At 39.6% G+C, this 22852-nt stretch overlaps 1 protein-coding gene across 2 annotated transcripts in view; it reads right to left on the bottom strand.

Moving 5' to 3' along the window:
* lamb2l (laminin, beta 2-like) overlaps positions 1 to 21260 on the bottom strand; it is a 71261-nt gene extending 50001 nt beyond the window's left edge. Inside the window, exon 1 of one of the 2 annotated variants that reach the window (XM_052091778.1) lies at positions 21134 to 21260. The gene's annotated coding sequence lies outside the window, so the exon portion shown is untranslated. Of the gene's footprint in view, positions 1 to 1209; positions 1262 to 21133 lie in introns of those variants that run through there. The other variant, XM_052091779.1, reaches the window with a different exon arrangement.
* Positions 21261 to 22852: the final 1592 nt, after the last annotated feature.

The raw sequence follows: 22852 nt of genomic DNA, 5'->3' as shown, positions 1-22852 counted from the left end.
TAACTGTGTATTCCACCAAATAAATATCCAACATTTAAATCTAGTGAGAAACAAGGAATGTATAGTGAACCACGACTGTGTGTGTGTGTGTGTGTGTGTGTGTGTGTGTGTGTGTGAGAGAGCTCGAGAGAGGAGCACTGGGCCCCTGGCTGCAGGCTCTTCAGTCTGCTGGTGAGAGGAATGACAGGTCAGCTCCATCACACAATACCACAGCCTGAGTTTCCCACACAGACTCCACTCCAGTTCCACAACCACTTTACATTTCACTGCCACAATAATCCTTTCATAGTCACTGAACTATTAGAGTGAGCAGATTTTTACAGAAATGATGGCAGCAAATAAGTACAAACAACATCAACCTACCGTCTTCATATCACAAAGTCAGCTGGACTGACAAAAGACAAAAACAACAAAAAAGACCTAACTGATATATGGAGTGAAACTGATGCATTTTTTATTTTTGTCAAGTAACCTAAAAACAATTTGCTTTTGAATTATCTGGTTATAAAAATATATTTGTATAGGTAAGATCAAGCAAAAATGGATCCTGGATTGCAGGTTACCACTTTATTAATCTAAAAATGTGCTTCATGTGGTATCATCTTAATTAACTGGTATTAAGTAAAAAATAATATTGTTTAAAATCACTGAATCAAGCTAAATACGTTAGATTACCCTAAGCACCCTTTTCTACCTGATCTGACCCTTAGAAATGACTTGAAATTAGGCTGAATCAGTCATAACAAATCATATTCCTTTTTAAATAAAACATGATAATTTAGATGTTACCATCATTTTCCTTAAAAACATTATTTTCAGTGTGCAGGCATTTTTAGATATTTTATGATGCTGAAAACCTGTTGCAAATCACTGTAGAATCTGCTGTAAAACAGAACAGTAAATGTAATTGCATAAAGAAATGTTGTATTCCTTAAAATCTGTCCAGATAGCACATCACAGGACAGTGAGGTATGATGCCTCACAGATAAAGAGCACAACATGCCACTGACGAATCAAAGAAGAGGGACAAACATCAGATAAAGTGGGTAATGAGATGAAGCCAGAGGAATTACAGAGGACAGAGTCAAAACTGAAGATAAAGCCAGCATGACTGAACAGTGCATCGGCTGCATCTGTATAGACCAAACGGGAAAGGCTCTTTGAATCTTTACCAAAAGAAGTATATTAAAAGAAGAAATATTTACTCACGGAATCACACAAGTTGATAAAATCCCTCTGTGCAGAGAAGACCCTTTGTCAGAAAGGTTTCCTTGCAAGTTTGTAGGTGTGTGTGTGAGTGAGGGACAAAATGAGAGATGAGTTCTGTGTGTGTGAGACAGACTCAGTGTATATAACAAATGAATGTATGTGTGTGTGTGTGTGTGTGTGTGTGTGTGTGTGTGTGTGTGTAAGCACAGAGGCAAAACTGGCCTTTCCAGACAAAAACAGAATGAACGGCATAAACCAATCAGAGTGGACATACACGATTCCCCCGCCCTCTCCACTCCTGTCACCACAGCAATGAGGTGAATAGAGGGCGATTCTTATTCAAATGCAGCTGTCACTCTGAAAAGCCACTGTGTGAAAGGGGGAGCTGGTCTCTAGGCTGACGGAATGCACTGAACCATTCTTCAGGGGGACGTTGAGCTGGTTAAGGACTTCAGTGGGGAGGGCAGTGATGCTTTGGCTTTCTCCGACCATGCACCCCCTTTCCTTTCAACCCTCTGCCCTCTAAACTCACAAAATACCTGAAAGAGATGCCTAACTGAAACTGACGGAGTTAGTGCAAGTTAACTTGTTATAATGGTGTCTCTCAGTAAAGGAAATTTCATCTAAATATTAACCACCATGCCAATAATAAACTTCCAACTTCACCTTAAGTATTCGTTTCTAATGGATAGCATTATAGTATAGTCATAAACATACCTTAGGATGAAATGGGGAAAAAAACACGCACATTCAAAAATACTTTGTACTCAAAGCAGTTTTAAATAAGGCTTTGAAATGATTATGAAAGTTTCTGTTGCTTTACTAACATGTCCCTCAAATGTTTGAACTAACACAGGTGAAATACTGTATTACAGACATCAATTGAAATGCATAACATATTAAACACTCTTTAAAGGTATAGTTCACACAAAAATGACAATTAAAAAAATTTAAATGTGATCCGGAGCTTTCTTCTGTGGAACGTAAAAGGTAATGTTATGCAGAATGTTAGCCTCAGTCACCATTCACTTTCATTTTATGGACAAAAGATGTAATTAAAGTAAACGGATACTGAGAATAATATTCTGCGTAACATCTCATTTTGTGTGGTAACTTTGTATGAAAAAGGTAAATGTTTGAAAAAACTTTTATTTTGCGCTGTAAACTCTATTAAGTTAGCAGAACTAATTTTTTTAAGCTAATAAACTCACATGTTTCAGTTAGTAGAACTTTCAGATTTTGATTTTGTACTACACATGCATGGTAATTGCTCTTAACTTGAAATATTGTGTAAGCTAACTCATACATTTTAATGACAATTAACCTTAAATGTAGGTGTAACCCTGGTTACAAACAGTAAGATGTGATTGAAAAATGTAAATGAGCTGAAGGTAATTATTTTTTATGAGCAGTAAGACAGCAAATGAAAATATGTTGTACTTTGGAGAACTGACCAATGATATTTGAGAATAGTGTTTAGCGCATTTTTCATTTCCTTAGGTAGTACGCGATTGAGTTTTTCCTTCTTTTTTTCACTCGGTGGAACAGAAGGGAGTAGATGTGTTTCATTGCACTCTGAAGATATTAGAAATTTAATTAGTCAAATAGCAATATTTGATTTAATATTGAAGTGATATTTATTTAGACAAGATTTAACATGCGAAATGGAAGATTTCATGTAAACGAAAAAAGGATTTTATTTAGTTGCTCAGATTGACGCGGCTGCTGAGAAGAAGCCTCGTTAACGCATAGCGTGTTACTAAACGCATTAAACAGTTGTTTTATGAAGAACGAAAGAGTTTGTAATGAGAGTGTAACTTTCAGGAGATGTTTGAGCAAAAGATCAATGGAAATCTGAGTTCTTTTGGAGTTAAAATATTCAAGTTCATCAGTGGTCTTGGTGAGTTAAAACTGTTATTTCATATACTAATCTGTTGTATAAATGTTCATATAACTGAAATGTAAAATGAAAGAGTTGCATTTAATTAATGCTGAATATACGATAGGAGGCCACAGGTGATGAACGCATGCTTCAATGTTCGTATGTAAAATACAACGGCCATTTTTGATATCGTCCTGAACTGCGGTAATAGATGTTTGTATATTATTAAAAAAAAAAAAAAAAACACATTACTAATGATGGCTCTGTGACCTTGTATTCAAGGTCAGGTTTTTTTTTTGTGTGTGTTTGTTTCTTTCTGTTTATTGTTTTTTTTTGGTTTCATCGTCTCCTGCCTGATGAATGCTGTGTGCTGATGAGCCAAGGTTGCATTGAAGTGACGTTCACCGAAGTGAAGTTCTTGGACTTCTAGAATTGTCCAAATTCCCGTGTCGTGGAGGGAGTTGGGATTGGCGAGCCACTAGGATCTAAAACCAAGCTTTAATTGAGCGACATTGTCGTTGCCGAGTTGGATGGTGAGGAATTGAACCAACAACACATACACCTGTATTTCTCTGGTTCTTTTGGAGGATTCCAGAAGAAAGACTGAGTGAAAAAAAACAATACTGTTGTTAGATTGTTTCAGCCATATTCACAAAGTTGTGAATTAAGAATTAAAAGACTGATTCACAGAACCCATTTTGAAACTGGGATCTAAGTTTATGTAAAAAAAAAAAAAAAAGGGAAATCATATGTGAAATTATTCAGATTTAATTTGTGTTTCTTTTATTTGTATTGTTGTTCATGTCATTTTATTTTATTTTTATTTCCACAAATTGAAATGGGGAAATGTATTGCATAAATTGAAAGAAATACCAAACAAGTGAATTTACCTTCTAAGATTTTTCCCGTAAAATTGTTATTCAAAAGTTAAACTCAAGAGTATCATTGGAGTGGGTTCACAGGTATCTATATATTAAACTGAAACTATTAAGAGAATAATACCTAGAAGAAATCAAATTCAAAGGGTAATAAAATTGGCATAAGAAAAATTATTCTATATGTTTATTTAATTTTTTTTCTCACAAACTTGTGTTTTTTTTTGTTCATTTATTTCCTACTTTCATGTTGTGCATTCCAGTAATGTGGTATAAATAAGGTTAAAATATATATATTCAGCTGAACCTAATACAATGTCTGGGTGAGTCATTATTGTTGTGTGCTCCTTATTTTCAGTAGGCGAATCTAATCTTCTGATAGAGCTGGTCCATATTCAGACCGTTTGTGTTTGCAGTAAATTATGTAAATGGTTACAAGAGTTGGCAAGAGCCAGCCAGGAGAATTTTGGGGTGTCATACAACAATAGTGACTTCTCAGTGTGTGAAAGCAGTGTATACAGTGCAGTTAATGAGAACTATGGACATTGTGAGACAAGAGAAAGTAAGTGTCCCTGATGCCGTTCTAGTGAGCGGTATAACGCTATCTGAATCCGATCAAGATCTTGAGTCATGGCTGATGCGCTATGGTAGCATAAAGCGAAACTTACTCATTGATAGCCCAGAATCTGAATTTCATCTGCAAGTTATCATAGAGTTCCAATATAGCTCAGCTATGGATGAGCTGCGACCCTTGTTACCATTACGAATTGTTGGTACTTCTAATGCAGACAACATCTTTAATGTCCGTGCCTTGAGCAGTGTTTATTCACAGACGACTGGGGGTAATGTCACTAGAGATTATTTAGAGTGGGGGTTGATTTTTTGCTTGATGACCCATCTATTTCTGACTTTTCCCACACCAGAAAAATACTGGACAGCCTTTTGCCACCAGCGGCTGATGTTGTAAAGCATATCGGCCCTCAATCATCTCCAGGGGTGTATTTAGAGCTGTTACAGTCTGTTTATGGGTCAGTTGAAGATGGTGATGAGTTATTGGCAAGATATATGACCCTGTTGCAAAACCAGGGGGAGAAACCCTCTAGCTACCTGCATCGGCTGCAAGTCATGCTGAGTGCGACGCTGCGGAGGGGAGGCATTTCAGAAGCCGAACGTGATCGCAGCTTAGTAAAGCAGTTTTGTAGAGGGTGTTGGGATAACTGTTTGCTTGAAAATTTGCGTCTTGAAGAAAGAAAATCCAACCCCCCTTCATTTGCTGAGTTAGTAGTATCCGTTAGGGCTGAGGAGGACAAGCAATCTTCCAAAGAGGAGCGCATGCGAAGCCATTTAGGAATAAACAAACTCAGTTCACATCCTTCTAAGTCAAAAGCTACTGCACATCAGCTGTTCACACATGTAAATGAGGTAGAAGGTGAAATAACTGCTGAAATGGATGCGGTAAAAAAAACGTTATCGGGCATTCATACGCAGTCGGCTCCTCTGAGGATGTCAGTTTCTAAGAAGGGGCAGGCTTCTTGCCAGGAAACTATAGGGTTCTCGTCATTAAAGCGGAAGTAAATGAGTTGAGAGCGCAAGTCCAGGCTATGGAGTCAGCCGTGCCTAAAAAACTGCACGCTGAGTCGAGTTTTTCAGAACTTGCAGAGCTATGGAAGCAATTAGTTGAGTTAAAAGCTCAAATGGCTACAATGGAAGCACAGAATAGTCAAACACGAAAACCATTTAGTTCCAATGGAAATTCTGACAAGTTGTGGCCTAGACAGATCGAGTTGAATGAGTTCAAGCAGTCTCCGATGTGTGGGACAGGCTTGCCTCGACCGCGTCCTGGATACTGTTTTCACTGCGGTGAAGATGGGCACATTGTTACCCACTGTGAAAATGACCCAAACCCTTCCAAAGTGACCAGAAAACGCTGTTGGTTGAGGGAGAAACAAGCCCAATGGGACTTGCAGAACCAAGTGAAATCACAGCAGTTAAACTACAGGCCGTCTCTGCAGTAGGGCATGCAGAGAACGGGACTGAGTTTCAATGCCCTGAACAGAATGTGAAAACCTTTGACACTTGTTCCAGAGGCAGAAGGTTACCAAGGGGGTTAATTGGGACAAAGTGCACTGCCCAGTTGTGCATTGATGGAATACAGGTGAATTGTTTATTGGACACTGGGTCCCAAGTGACCACGATTCCGTCATCATTCCACAAGGCATATTTAGCAGATCATCCGTTGAAGCCAGTAGATGCCTTGTTGGAGGTAGAGGGGGCCAACGGGAAGTCTGTTCCCTATTTAGGGTACGTGGAAATAACTTTAACCTTCCCTAAAGAATTTTTGGGATTAGAGGCGGAAATTGATACTCTAGCCTTAGTGGTTCCTGACTTGGTAGGAGTGCAACAGATATTAGTTGGAACAAACTCCTTGGATGCCTTGTATGATATTCATGCTCAAGGAGAAGTTGTTGAGCTCAAACCAGCTTTTAATGGGTATCGAGCTGTGCTTAAGATTTTGAGTGCCAGACATAAGCAGAGAGGTGCGGAGACCTTGGGGCGTGTGATTTTGGGAGGGGACGAAGCTGAAACAGTGCCTGCAGGTGGTATTGCAGTGTTTGATGGTGCTGTTTATCTAAACAGCTGCATCACAGAGAACATGGCAGTCACTGGGCCTTCCAGATTGTCTAACTTAACCAGGCGGTTTAGTCATCGCCAGTGGTTTGCACACCCTGCCCAGCAAACGTTCCTTTTGTGTGCCTCTGTTGGTTAAAAACGAAACTCATGCTGACATTGTGATTTCTCCTAAGACTGTGTTAGCTGAAATGTATTCTGTTCAGCAAGTGATGGAGGTTCCTCAAAGAAGTGACTCCTCACAAGCCCGAGGGGAATCAACAGAAACACAAATAGACATTGATTTTGGTGACTCACCTTTGCCGACAGAATGGAAGAGTCGGATATCTGCCTTGCTGAATGCGATGCCTGAAGTTTTTGCCTTACATGATATGGACTATGGCCATACCGACAAGGTGAAACATCGCATTAAGCTCAGCGATGAGACTCCTTTTAAACATAGACCCAGACCGATACAGCCTCAAGATGTTAGTGCAGTCAGGAGTCACTTGCGGGAGTTGTTGAATGCTGGAGTAATAAGGGAGTCTGAATCTCCTTTCGCCTCTCCCATTGTTGTGGTGAGGAAGAAAGATACCTCTGTGCGGCTTTGTATCGATTTCAGGAAGCTGAACACGCAGACTATTAAGGATGCCTATGCTCTTCCAAATATTGAAGAGGAGTTTTCGGTGCTTACGGGCTCCAAATGGTTCTCTGTTCTCGACCTGAAATCAGGATACTATCAAATCGAAATGGATGAACAGGATAAGGCAAAGACGGCTTTTGTGTGTCCCATGGGTTTCTGGGAGTTTAATCGGATGCCGCAAGGTATAACAAATGCTCCCAGTACTTTTCAGCGGCTAATGGAGCGTTGTATGGGGAGCTTGAACCGGAGTGAGGTTCTGGTCTTCATCGATGATCTAATTGTATTTTCAGAAACCCTTGAGGAGCATGAACACCGTCTATTACAAGTCCTTAATCGGTTGAAAGATTATGGCTTAAAACTCTCTCCTGAGAAATGTAAATTTTTTCAGACGTCCGTACGGTATCTGGGCCATGTTGTGTCCCAACATGGTGTGAGTACTGATCCAAGTAAAATAGAAGCTGTAAAAACCTGGCCGAAACCACAGAATCTAAAAGAGTTAAAAGTCATTTTTAGGATTTGTCGGATATTATCGAAGATTTGTACAGGACTTTTCAAAAATTGTTAGACCCCTAAATTATCTCACGGCAGGGTATCCCCCAGTTAGGAGGAGAACCAAGTGTAAGGAAGTAAATCGGCCCTACTTCAACCCAAAAGAGCCAATAGGGGATAGATGGACCGCTGAATGCCAACAAGCGTTTGAAACCATAGTGGATAAACTGACAACTGCTCCAATTTTGGGCTATGCTGATCCCAAGCTACCTTACCTCTTGCATACTGATGCCAGCACCACCGGGCTTGGTGCTGCTTTGTATCAAGAGCAGGAGGGACGGTTGAGAGCCATTGCATATGCCAGTCGTGGTTTGACTAGGAGTGAAGCGAAGTATCCAGCTCATAAGCTGGAGTTTTTGGCACTGAAGTGGGCAGTCACTGTTAAATTTAGTGACTATTTGTATGGGAGCGAATTCACTGTGGTGACTGATAGTAACCCCCTAACATACGTCCTGACTTCAGCAAAACTTGACGCCACTAGCTACAGGTGGTTGTCTAGTCTGTCCACTTTCAATTTCAAAATCCAGTATCGAGCAGGTGCTCAGAATCAGGATGCAGATGGATTGACTCGACGTCCAAATGGTCATCTCATGGATGATTTGGAGTCCCAGAAGGAACGGGAACGCATAAAGCAATTCACGTTAAATCATCTGGGTGAGGCTGAACAGGGACAGCAGGTTATGCTTTCTGAGGTAGTGAAAGCCATCTGTGAGAGGCATCAGATTTACCAACCTTCTCCTGTAGCCTTGGTTTAGTCCTTAGCTGTGACTACAGATGCATTACCTCAAGCATTTATGGATGAGTGTGTCCATGGCCTACCTATGATTCCTAGACTGTCTGAGAATAATTTAGTGCGTAGACAGAGGGAGGACCCTGAAATAAGGGAGGTCATTGAATACCTAGAGTCAAATAATAAACCGCTCAGTTTGAAAGGGAAGACACTGGACATGGTTTTGTGGCTTAAGGAATGGAGTAGGTTTGAAATGAGAAATGGGTTATTGTATCGGAAACGTCTTGATCATGGAAAAGTACAAAGACAGCTAGCGTTGCCTAGAGATCTCAGAGAGATGGTACTTACCTGTTTGCACAATGATATGGGTCACCTAGGAGTGGAGAGGACTCTTGACCTTCTTCGTTCTCGGTTTTATTGGCCACGAATGGCCAATGCCGTGGAAAGGAAGATCAAGAATTGTGAGCGGTGTGTCAGAAGCAAGTCCCCAATACAGAAGGCTGCTCCACTGGTAAACATACAGACCAGCAGACCATTAGAGTTAGTCTGTATGGACTTCCTGTCAGTAGAACCCGACAGTAGCAACACTAAAGACATCTTGGTAATCACTGACCACTTCACGAAGTATGCCGTCGCAATTCCCACTCGAAATCAAAAAGCTCAGACGGTTGCCAAGTGCCTTTGGGACCAGTTTTTAGTACATTATGGTTTCCCAGAGAAGCTACACAGTGACCAAGGGCCAGATTTTGAGTCTCACACCATCCGGGAATTGTGTAAGATAGCTGGCATTCGTAAAGTAAGAACAACGCCATACCATCCTAGGGGAAACACTGTAGAGCGATTTAATAGGACACTGCTGCAAATGCTGGGTACCTTGGAGAACAAACAGAAAGCTCATTGGAAAGAGTATGTCAAGCCGCTGGTACATGCGTATAATTGCACCAGAAATGACGTTACGGGCTACTCTCCTTATGAGCTAATGTTTGGAAGGCAGCCTCGGTTGCCCCTAGATATTGCTTTTGGGATCTTAAACGACGAACCGTATCAATCTCATTCAAAATATGTAACCTCTCTAAAGAATAGGTTAGAAGAAAGCTACAAATTGGCTTTGGAAAATAGCATGAAAGTAGCCGAGAGGAATAAAAAGAGGTTTGACAGGAATGTGGTGGTTTCTGTTTTGGAAGTAGGCGATAGAGTTTTAGTCCGGAATGTCCAGTTGAGGGGAAAACAAAAATTGGCGGACAAATGGGAATCAGATGTGTACATTGTGTTAAAGAAAGTACAAGATGTTCCTGTGTATACAATTTGTCCTGAAGGGACAGACGGTCCTGTCCGTACTCCTACCTGCTCCTACCTTGTGGGTTTTTACCCGGTGTTGAGGCAGACAAAACTACTTTACCTAAGGTGCATCAGAAATGTCAAACTGGGCCTCAGTCTTGTATGGAACATGCTGATGAGGCAGGAAATTCAAATGATGAGGAAAATTCTGAAAGTGATTATTATTGTTTTGTACCCAGAGAAAATTTAGAAGTGGTCACTCGGTACATACCACATGAGAGTTCTTCCCATCATTTGGGGAGTCCCCCAATCACAGACACAGTTGAGGTAGCAGGTACCAGCCAGACAAACGTAAATTCTCTGAAAGAAAAACGGCTTAAAGCTAGTGAGGTAATCAGGAACTCATGTGATGGAGTGAATAAGAACTTACCTGTGAGTGATGGAATGGGATCTGAAATTGTGGAAATTGAGCCTGGGGGATGTAGAACAAACAATGATGTAAGAGTGTCCTGGGAGGAGGAAAGTAATAACTCTGAGGCATTGGATGAGTATTCTGAAACAGAAGTGCTGTATCCAGTTGAGAAATTGAAGGTTGTTCATATTGAGAAGGATGACCCCAAGCTTGAGACAGTTCCTGAGGATCATCTTTCAGGTGATGGGAGGCCAGGAAAAGAGAACTTACCGAATGAGGGTGTTAGACGTTCTACAAGGCAGATCAAACCCCCAAAGAAATTTCATTATCCCCATTTAGGGAATCCTTTAATTTCAGTGGTTCAGTCCTTATTACAAGGATTAAGTGCTGCTTTTGCTCAGTCAGATGAAAATTCCGATTTCATTTTGAATCAGAGTGCTATGGTACTGGGCGACCCCTTGTCAGTGATGACAACACAGCCATTTGCATGCCCGAGGACGTGCAGAAGATCAAAGGGGGAGGGTGTAACCCTGGTTACAAACAGTATTAAGATGTGATTGAAAAATGTAAATGAGCTGAAGGTAATTATTTTTTATGAGCAGTAAGACAGCAAATGAAAATATGTTGTACTTTGGAGAACTGACCAATGATATTTGAGAATAGTGTTTAGCGTATTTTTCATTTCCTTAAGTAGTACGCCATTGAGTTTTTCCTTCTTTTTTTCACTCGGTGGAACAGAAGGGAGTAGATGTGTTTCATTGCACTCTGAAGATATTAGAAATGTAATTAGTCAAATAGCAATATTTGATTTAATATTGAAGTGATATTTATTTAGACAAGATTTAACATGCGAAATGGAAGATTTCGTGTAAAAGAAAAAAGGATTTTATTTAGTTGCTCAGATTGACGCGGCTGCTGAGAAGAAGCCTCGTTAACACATAGCGTGTTACTAAACGCATTAAACAGTTGTTTTATGAAGAACGAAAGAGTTTGTAATGAGAGTGTAACTTTCAGGAGATGTTTGAGCAAAAGATCAATGGAAATCTGAGTTCTTTTGGAGTTAAAATATTCAAGTTCATCAGTGGTCTTGGTGAGTTAAAACTGTTATTTCATATACTAATCTGTTGTATAAATGTTCATATAACTGAAATGTAAAATGAAAGAGTTGCATTTAATTAATGCTGAATATACGATATGAGGCCACAGGTGATGAACGCATGCTTCAATTTTCGTATGTAAAATACAACGGCCATTTTTGATATCGTCGTGAACTGCGGTAATAGATGTTTGTATGTTATTAAAAAAAAAAAACACATTACTAATGATGGCTCTGTGACCTTGTATTCAAGGTCAGGTTTTTTTTTTGTGTGTGTTTCTTTCTGTTTATTGTTTTTTTTGGTTTTATCGTCTCCTGCCTGATGAATGCTGTGTGCTGATGAGCCAAGGTTGCATTGAAGTGACGTTCACCGAAGTGAAGTTCTTGGACTTCTAGAATTGTCCAAATTCCCGTGTCGTGGAGGGAGTTGGGACTGGCGAGCCACTAGGATCTAAAATCAAGCTTTAATTGAGCGACATTGTCGTTGCCGAGTTGGACGGTAGGGAATTGAACCAACAACACATACACCTGTATTTCTGTGGTTCTTTTGGAGGATTCTAGAAGAAAGACTGAGTGAAAAAAAACAATACTGTTGTTAGATTGTTTCAGCCATATTCACAAAGTTGTGAATTAAGAATTAAAAGACTGATTCACAGAACCCATTTTGAAACTGGGATCTAAGTTTATGTAAAAAAAAAAGGGAAATCATATGTGAAATTATTCAGATTTAATTTGTGTTTCTTTTATTTGTATTGTTGTTCATGTCATTTTATTTTATTTTTATTTCCACAAATTGAAATGGGGAAATGTATTGCATAAATTGAAAGAAATACCAAACAAGTGAATTTACCTTCTAAGATTTTTCCCGTAAAGTTGTTATTCAAAAGTTAAACTCAAGAGTATCATTGGAGTGGGTTCACAGGTATCTATATATTAAACTGAAACTATTAAGAGAATAATACCTAGAAGAAATCAAATTCAAAGGTAATACAATTGGCATAAGAAAAATTATTCACAAACTTGTGTTTTTTTTTTTTTGTTCATTTATTTCCTACTTCCATGTTGTGCATTCCAGTAATGTGGTATAAATAAGGTTAAAATATATATATTCAGCTGAACCTAATACAATGTCTGGGTGAGTCATTATTGTTGTGTGCTCCTTATTTTCAGTAGGCGAATCTAATCTTCTGATAGAGCTGGTCCATATTCAGACCGTTTGTGCTTGCAGTAAATTATGTAAACGGTTACATAAACTCTTTGGTTGAACTTAAATTTACCATGTAAGCTCAAATTAAATAAAGTAGTGGAAACCTGAATAGCTTGTACTAGCTACTATAGTACAGTATAAGCTAGCATGCCGAATGCATGCTTATTAGTAACACTATGATTTAATTAACATAGCAATTGCTCAATGAGTAAACCAATATATTGTAGAACAATCTGAACAGTTGAACTGTACCTGTGCTCAACCTAAGCTCAAGCTCCACTGTTCACCATAATGGTAACCCCCAAAACACCAACATAACAGAAACTTGGAGTGAAGTAAAAACAATTCAAAATTATTTTACAAAACCGACTTCTTCAGTATAATAATAAAAGAATATAGGCTTATATCAGACTTTCTTATTGTACACACTGACACTGTACAGCAGCGGTGTCAAACTCAGTTCCTGGAGGGCCGCAGCATGCAGAGTTTAGTTCCAGCCCTGCTCCAAAATGTCACATTGTAATATTCAAGCATCATGAAGACCTTGATTAGCTGCTTCAAGTGTGTTTAATTAGGGTTGGTGCTAAACTCTGCTGGACTGTCGCCCTCCAGGAACCGAGTTTGATACCTCTGATGTACAGTATTAAGCAACACTATTCAAATTAATAGTGTTTCAAGTCACTATGTGTACAGTTCTAGCGTCTGTCTATCTGAATTTCTATTGCATTCACTTTGTTTGCAATAAAGAAAAGAAAACATAGCGGACCCACTATAAGAGTCTGGTCCCCTGGTGTTTCATCAAAACTAGAATGCTAAACAGAAAATTTTAAATGAAAATTATTTTCATATTATTCGCTGTGACACAATGCAACATTGTCCATTATCAGTCCCCTCCCATTCAGACCTTTTTGATTCAGCTAAATTTTTTCTGAACAGGTAAACAAAGTACACAATAGCTGTGTCTCGTTTTGAAGGCTATGTGCTAGGTAGCGTCCTTTGAAGGCTGCAGTATACCGAGCGTCCTCCTTTAAACAAGTCTCATTTAAATGAGACGGCCTTCATAGGTTGAACAGAAATGTAAAGTAACATGGTTGCTATGACAGCATGGCACTCTTTAACAAGCACAATCACTTTGTGTGAGATTTTAGGAGAGTTATAATGATGTAAAGAGAAAATATAATAAATTTTATAGGTCCACTTTTAGTCTAATACTTAATTTTAATTATATATTAATATAATTATACATATTATATACTCTGCACCATCTACTGAGGTACTTCAACTTGGGAATGAACATTCCTTGCATTTGAACATCATATTTATGGGCAAATTGGCAAAAAAAAAATTTTGCAAAGAATTGTGGGTTGTGAGTGCCCACGAAGGATACACCTCATGCATTCTCCGAATTCCTGTGAAAGAAGGTCACATTCGAAGGCTGCATTCGAAGTGTCCTACTCACTTTTCTGAAACAAGACAGCTTTGATGACATATTCTGCTGATAAGGAGGACTCCGGAGTGCAATCAGTGTTTAAATTACTCCCCCCAAAAGACCTTGAGCTCCTTTGTCTTGTGGTTCATGACCTTTAAATCATTAATAATACTCTATTGGTTAGAGTAATCATGTTGGATAAGGGCATATACTGTACTAAATGAATAATTGTTAATGTATGTATTTTTCGTTTCAATCACAATCCCTAAACCCACTCCAACCTTACCCCAGAATCACAATCATTCTGACCATTATGAGGTTCATCGATAAATAATGATATATACAAATATGTGTACAGACATAAATACAGGCAAACGTGCACATTTATATATGTAACTGCATATTCACATGTGCAAGGTAAGAATTATTTGACATCCATTTGGAATTTAATAGACCCAAGCTCGATCGGTAACAAGATATTAATTGGAACATTCAAAATGATCAATAAAGGGACACCAGATCTTAAAGAATTATTTTTACTTTACTTTTTACTTTTTTTACATTAGTATCTTATCTTCTCAAGGTGGAGGCATGACATTACATCTCTGATCCATTGGGTGTGGGTGGGTGGAGCAGCTTCCCTCCACTTTAATAGTATCGATCTGCATGCTAACAAAGAATTGAAAGCGAGGACTGTAGTCATAGGCTCTGATAACCATGACTGCTGTGGGGCAACACCAAACAATGATTCCAGAGGTTCTGGCTCTAATCTGAGCTAGAAAACTGTTGAAAGAGCCTCAAATGCAGATCGCCAATAGTGCTCTAACCCAGGGCGTGTCCAAAACGTGTGGATTAATGAGCCTTCTACATAATTACACCTGTTGCACAAGGGACTAGTTCCAGGACATTTTTGTGATAATTTAACTTTGGACATATGGGCTGTGTGGAATGGACCAGCCTGAGGACACTGTCCCATGTATCTTCTGAGAGTAGTCTACCAAGATCTTCCTCCCATGTCCTCGTAAGACTGAGTAAAGAAGAGCATGCCTGGCCTGCTATTAGATTATGGATGGTAGAAACTGAACCTTTGGCTAATGCATGCAAAAGAAAACTATCTAAAGGGTTCTTAGGGGGTAGCGATGGAAATTCTGATGTAAGCGACATAATGTAATGTCTGACTTGCAGAAATCTGAAAAAGTCTGATTTGGGAAGACTGAACTGTTGTGATAATTGTTCAAAAGAATCCAATGTGTTTTCAATAAATAGGTCTTTAAAGCATTTGAACCCTTTACCGTGCCAACCCTGAAATGTTCCATCCTGTATCAATGGTTGAAAGAGGTGATTACAGGCAATGGGGCTCAAAAGTACTATTATATAACTCCCATTCTTGTCTAATATGACATTGGTTGGTGTGAAAGATATACTCTTATCAATCAAGACAGCTACCCCTCTTGCCTTGGACTGAAACAATGAGTGGAAGGACTGCACTGCCCAGCCTCAAGTGAGATGTGAGTGATCCATACAGTGTAAGAGGGTTTCTTGCAGAAAAACCACCCCTATTTTAATCTGCTTAAGATGAGAGAGAACTCGGTTTCTCTTCACTGAGTGGTTTAAGCCCTTAATGTTCCAACTCACAAATCTTAAATCACTACCCATTAGGATCAATGTCAAAGCACTATGTGCGAGTTAGGAGACCTGGATCCACAAAAGCAAGCAAAGGAAAGGAAACAAACATTTCTCTACCCGGCCCTCCACCGGGGAATGGAGTGGTCTGGATACGAGCTCCGTGGCAGATGTCTCTCTCCCTGGGTTGTCTCTGGAGTGCTTGGGAGCCTTCTGGATCCGGAAGGTGGTCCGTGAGACGGGGGCGTCCGCTTCCTGCATTGAGAAACGAGCCTTGTTGGGGTCCCGCATCTCGACCAGATTACGCCACAGATGGCGTTCCTGGACCACGAGGGTGGCCATTGTGTGTCTGAGTGCATACACTGTGACCTTTGTGGCCCGGAGGGCAAGGTTGGTCACTGAGCGCAGTTCCTGCAGCACATCAGGACCAGGATCTCTTAACGCTTTAGACTGGTGGACCAGCGGTGCTGTGTCTGAGTGCATACACTGTGACCTTTGTGGCCCGGAGGGCAAGGTTGGTCACTGAGCGCAGTTCCTGCAGCACATCAGGACCAGGATCTCTTAACGCTTTAGACTGGTGGTCCAGCGGTGCTGTAGGCCTTGGTCGCCAGAGACAACGTCTACAGGCCTTGGAGTGGAGTGATGGTCGATCCTGCCAGGTGGTGGCGTTTTGCGGGCACAGGTGCACCACAACTGCCTTATCCAGCTGTAGGAGTTCCGTGTACCCGTGTGCCGCCCCGCCGTCAACGGTAGTGAGAGCGGAAGAGCGAGGAAGTCGGTTTTGAGCAGTGAAAGGTGCCCTTCACGACTTCGTCAGCTCATCATGCACCTCCGGGATGAAAGGAACCGGGGGGGCGGGGGGCAGTGGTCGGCGCCCAGTGGGCAGCACCCACTACTGTACTACACTTCATAATTTTCAGTGCTCCTGCTGTGTCCAGGTGTAGCCTACTTCCATAAAGACAAGATCAAACTCACCTTGGGCTGATGTTTCGTTCTTTTCACATTATAATTAGTAGGGATAATAGGTGAATACAGACTTCTCCCCTCACTTGTGTTCTTCATTGTATTTTCTGACTTTTTAGCCATTGAATCGCAAGTGCCAGCTTTACAAGTAACACACAGAGGTTGCACAACAAATATGTGATGGACTTAGTTGTACAATTTCCAGCAGGGAAATTTTCATCCGTCATATTAGTTTAAATGTCCTGGATACAGAGTAAATTTGATTTTATCTCAAAATAGTCAATATTTTCAGTTAGAAATGACTTTGCATAGTAAGTGCATGAGTCTGATAAAACGTGTTCTATTTAAACATTTTCAGAGTTGCGGAACGTACTTTTAAAAGTGTCCTTACTTTATTGATATTTCTGGATGAGAGCGGCAGAGCACGTCTGATGAATGGCGATCTCTTTCCCACACACACATACAGCACGGGCACGTGGGCGAGACAGTAAAAAAAGGACTTTGAAAGAGTGTGTGCTGCTGCTCTCTGCCAGAATATTCACACGTGAAAACTGATGCGCAGTATCAAATACACTGAATGTATGATAGTACTAACTGTAGAGAGCACATCGATATGAATGCAAAGCCAAATCTCGGACATTTAGATTCAATTTTGAAATCCCGGCAAGACATTTTTTCAGGTCTGGAAAAGAGGACATATGGTCATCCTATGTTATATAATTTTTTTGTTTGTTTGTTTGTTTTTCATTGCATCACAAATGCCATGGTCCGAAAGGCTCTGTGACAAGTCCAAGTCCATTAAAATTGGACTTGTGACTGGGACTCCAGTCCGAACTCGAGTACCCCAATTCTACCAGAATGTAGAGGTCTGTCATTATGCCTCAGTATTGAGTGTGTTGTTCCTGGACTTCTGGACTGTCAAGAGGTTATTTCTTTTAACCCAGTGATGGGCAGGGGATGGAAAGCTCAAAGGTGCATTGAGCCACCTACCGTACCTGGGTAAAATTGCTTGTCATTTAGCACCACCTATTGTAAAGGTGTGAATGAGCTAAATGGCAAAAATTCACTTAGCTTTCTATGGGAGAGGGACATTCCCTGGCGATTCGCCTCTCATAACCGTGTTGCGTTTAGTGTGAAAAGGCATTAAGACGTTTTTGACAGCGAAAACTGAGCTTTTCGAAAATGCTCGCCCAAGTGGATAAATCTGAAAATGCCATCTTCTAGTTGTAGTGTGGGCAGAGAAAAATTTTGATATTTGAAAACGATGATGCATTTGTTGTCATGTGACACAATCATGTGATCCATTCAATCCAAAACTATCAAGATGGCAGCCAATGTTGTAGCGCCATTGTTGTACCTGCTATCCACTTTGATAGTGTTGTTAAAGATAAATGTTACTTTGTACAACATTTACATTGCATTCCTTCAAAGGTGACAAGAAGTTTACTCGGGATTGCTGTCCAGTGATGAAACACGAGGACTGTTGCCTTTAAAAACTTAAATGCAACTGCGATTTTTTGCATGCGCAGTAAGGGAAATTAAGAGTTTTCATACATTTCAGTGTTGATGAAAAACGCTTGAAAACAGCAGAGTGGATGGGGAGCATTTCTAAAACATTTCCATCAAATGTATTCACATTTATATGGACGTAGCCTAAGTGTATGTGCTCTGTATGTCTGCATTAATGCATGACAGTCATTGTATGTGATTTTGTATTTCTGTAAGATGGAAACTGAATTCCACTGCAGGAAGGCTGCAGGTTCTTGCTCCTGTGTACACTTTCTACCAGGGTTAATCTCTAACCAGACAACCTGAATGCTCTCACGTGAGGCTTGTTCCCTCCAGCCTTTCTGGAACACAGGACTAAACAGTAGCCAAGTGAAACTTATACCTTGACTCAGTGCTTTATCTTACCTGTTGAGTCAGAATGAAACATAAAGACTTATTTTGTCCACACAAACACACTTTTGAGTGTCAATGATGAGCTTAATTATCTATCAATTAATTACAATTATGCTTCAAAATATTATGATGAACCAAATTACTCAATTTAGGCACATTAAATGTTGTTTTTGGTGATCATATATGCAGTCAGTGAAAACACCATAATTAAACACTGCTAGAGGGCACATTGTAACTGTATGCCACATCTGAGACACAGACACTGTAAACATTAATTGGGTTTGTCAAAGTTGTGGGAGCCTTTCACTAAGATTATGTTCATTGCAAATATGTCTCTCTCGACAGGGCTACATTTCTCCAAACACCGCAAAAACACAAGACGCCATGTTCTTCCTAACCTTCTTTGGATTCGTTCACTGTTCAGATCAAACTACCACAGCTAAATTTGACCCAAGGATCCACCCCACCATTTTGGACCGCCATATCATAGACAACGAGACAATCAGACATCTTATCAAACAAAGCAAAACAGATCAGACCAAAAAAGGGCATCCAATTTTCATTTTCAATCTGTCAACTCCCATCCAGTCCTTTCAATCGCAAGCACACTATCTCCATTATAGAAAGTCCCTAACCAGAACCCCTCTCGATCCACTTTTTGTAGATGTCAAAAACCATGCAGAGTCCAGATTCTGGTTCCATAAACACCTCATATCCATTCTGATCAAATCCAGCATCTGGATCATTACTAGGCCGTTGGTCATCGACTCCCCCGTCTATTGCAGTGAGGGCTCCTACCTTTCTAATGCAGATGGACTGGCTTGCTTGAACAGCCGCCGAGCCGCTACGAGGAATCAAATAATAAATAATTGAAAAATAAACCATCCCATATAGATAGTTTAACACAAATCTAATACATTTTTGTTTCATATAACGGCTATTGTCATGGACAATATCTGATGTGCCACTATATTTTAAGAGTTTGGACATGAATTACTTTATTACTACCCGCTGGTAGAATCTCCAAGCTCCAAATGCAGGAACTCAATTTAGAAATGTACGCTTTGTGCTAAAAAACAGAGGTGATTTTGAGGTGACAATGACCTATTTCACAAGAAAATTGCAAACTGCGCTTTGCGCCACTTCATTTACATACAATACTTCCTATTCCCTATTTGTGTGCATACACCAAGAGACAACGCTAGCACTCCCACCCATGCCAGTTTGCGTAGGCACAAAAATTGCTCATAGAATTAGCACTCACACGAGTATTGGGTAAGGCACTGCACATTGTGCACTCATGTATATAGAGCCCTATTTATTCTACAAATTGCCCTGTGGCTTTTAGCTTACACCCAGAATGTATTAAATCACCTCAAAGTTGATTTCAAGTAAATGACCAAACTTTTCTCCTATCACCACCAAAACATGCATGCACATGCACATACACACAGCACTGGCAAAGGAAAATCTGATACTGTTTGTAAATGCAACAACAGAGTGAAAGTAGTGCAACTTAGCGCAAAAGTGCAGATCACTAGTATGTAGGAGAGTAAAGGTAAACAGTTTGGTCAACGGCAGCAGTTGCACTTGGTCACTTCAAGGTCAAGGCAATGCATGATGTGTCATAAAGGCTTTAAGACACCCAGAATATAATAACAGTTTAAGAGTGAATAAAACAGTTGCATGCACATTAAACAATTGCATATGTGCACAGGATAAATGAAGTGAGAGCTTGATATGATTTTTGATACCACAAACATTCAAGATGAAGAACAAGCCTTAACATGCAAAGCTGATTAAATGTCACAATGAGTTCTCTTGCTTTTGGAGAACAAAGGTGATTAGTGAATGGTAAAAAGATCTAGAGCAACAGCACCTAACTTGCATTCAATACAGATTGCAATAGCCTGTGATAATCTTACAGCCATAGTTTCAATACTTTCTAAAGTCCCTTAGAATAAAATGCCATGTGAGTCGCATGACGTGACATCATACTGATTAACTACAATTAATTATACAGCTAAGTGACAGCTGTTTTTTCAGTAACACTGACAAAACACAATCTGTGAGAAGATTGAACAGAATACAAGGACTTTAGACAAAGAAAGTTGGTGTAGCATTCATAAGAAAGTGTGGAGTAACTGTTTGGAACATGGTCTCTGAAGGTGATAGGGTGAAAAAAAAAAACTTTCCAAAAACTGCACTGGCATTTGATCTGTTTAGAGTTTAAATGTTTTGAAACTGAATTTGGCCTTTGTCATGTTGAAATAGACATCCAATCAAACTGATTCTATCCTCATTTAAAGTCCCACACCCTGCGGTTATAATGAATTATTTCTCTCTTCTCTTCCTCTATGAATGTTCATAATTAGCTTCTAACACAAAGAAAGACACAAAGGAAAAGAAATGCAATGACCACTGCGCATAAATATATGTTTATCCATATATTGATATAACTTTTTCTGTTTTGATGACTATCATGCTACATAAATGAAAGAAGCTCCATTTCAGTGGATCTCCATTCAGCACATGGAGGAGCAAGTATATTGCATGCATGCAAAAAAAATATGCTGCATGCAAAAAAAATGCATGCAGCATATCATTAGAAATGGTGCACACTTGTAAACTACTTATGGTGTCCCAGTGAAGAATGTCAGTGAAGTTTTAGGAGAGCATTTAAACTTATTTAAATAGTTAAAATAACTAAAAACTTAAATAATCTCACCTGTGGGTTCACTCTCGTGAGCAGCGCAACGCTCCCCTCCAGCGAGCTTCGCGTCCACCTGCTCTAGTGCAAAACAACACACTGTGGTTAACTTCTGAGGAAGGAGGAGTCCCCTTGCTCTTTTCTCGCACTGTATTATACACAGATAAGAGTGGTTGTATAGCGACATCATAGCGGGTATTTTAAAGAAACTTTCAAATGACACGTGCACGCCCATTTGTTTTCGTATCCTCGGGATGAGCAAATCAGTGTGCACGTGTAAGTGAGGAATGATTATTCCTTATGACAGGGGTTATTGAGCCCATTCAAACAACTCTCCGAAAGTGGTTACAGCACTTTACGTTCTCGATATTGAGCATGAAAAAATAAATGCACACTGTTATTATCATCATAACTCACTTTCCCTGGAGAAGAAAAAATTATCATAGTTTTATTTAATTTAATAATTTTATTAATTTCATAGTTAGTCGAGTTAATTGACCTTCTCATCAAAGTCTCATGAAGTTTTAGTGGGAATGAATAAAACATCATAATCCACAATATGTTCTGCCCTCAGTCAAATCTGCTCACCAATTCTGCTTCTTTGTAGAATAAAGTTTTAGATGTGGGAGACAGGGTGGTGCATAAACATTCATACACAACATTACATGCACACACACACACACACACACACACACACACACTCACATACACAGCACCATACATCCTCCTTGGCATAGAAGTGTTGTTGATGGTTTAATATGTTAACATTTACTAGAAAATAAAATAGACCATATGAAATATTCTTTGTACTTGATTGTTTCCTCAGTACTCCATTCTGACATATGTTTATTACACACCTTTCCCATTTCAGGTGTGAGTAACATGCTCTATTTTTGATTGGAATCAATTCAGGTCAAGACGCATCACATATTAACGTGAGGCTTCTTATATTAAATGTGATTTAAAATAAAGAATAGCAATAATTTTGGCCTTAAACGGATAGTAAACTGAAAATGAAAGCACTCTCATCATTTACTCTCCCTCATGCCATTCCAGATGTGTCTGGCATTCTTTCTTCTGCAGAACACAATGATTTTTAGAAGAATATTGGCTCTGTAGGTCTGTACAATGAAAGTGAATTCTGACCAGACATTTGAAGCTCCAAAAATCACATAACGGCCACATTCCATAAGACTCCAGTGGATTCATTTATGTCTTCTGAAGCAATATGATAGGTGTGGGTGAGAAACAGATCAATATTTAAGACCTTTTTTAATATACATTTTTATTTACACATTACTTTCACATCCTTTCATGTTTTGAAAGTGAAAGTGGAGATTTATTGTAACTACTATGGTAAAAATAATTCAACAAATAACTTCTGATCTGTTTTTAGCCAAAAACCTATTGGATCACTTCAGAAGGTAGGAAGTAAACCACTGGAGTCTTATGGATACTTTTATGCTGCCTTAATGTGCTATATGGACCTTAAAATTTCTGGTCAACATTCACTTCCATTTTATGGACTATTTGTTTGTGGTCAGCAGAAGAAAGAAAGTCATACATATCTGGGATGGCATGGCGGTGAGTAAATGAGAGAATTGTCATTTTTGGCTGAACTATCCATTTAAGAAATGCCTCAGTCCAGTTGCGGTAACAGATGCACTCCATAATTGCTTTCGATGGAATGACTGGTTATTTCACATGACAGGTGGTAACAGAAATCAAATAAAAATT

This window comes from Xyrauchen texanus, chromosome 25 (assembly GCF_025860055.1).
Source record: "Xyrauchen texanus isolate HMW12.3.18 chromosome 25, RBS_HiC_50CHRs, whole genome shotgun sequence".
In the NCBI taxonomy this organism is placed as follows: Eukaryota; Metazoa; Chordata; class Actinopteri; order Cypriniformes; family Catostomidae; genus Xyrauchen; species Xyrauchen texanus.
The sequence above is the reverse complement of the archived record's forward strand: the minus strand, read 5'-3'. Positions and strand labels throughout refer to the sequence as shown.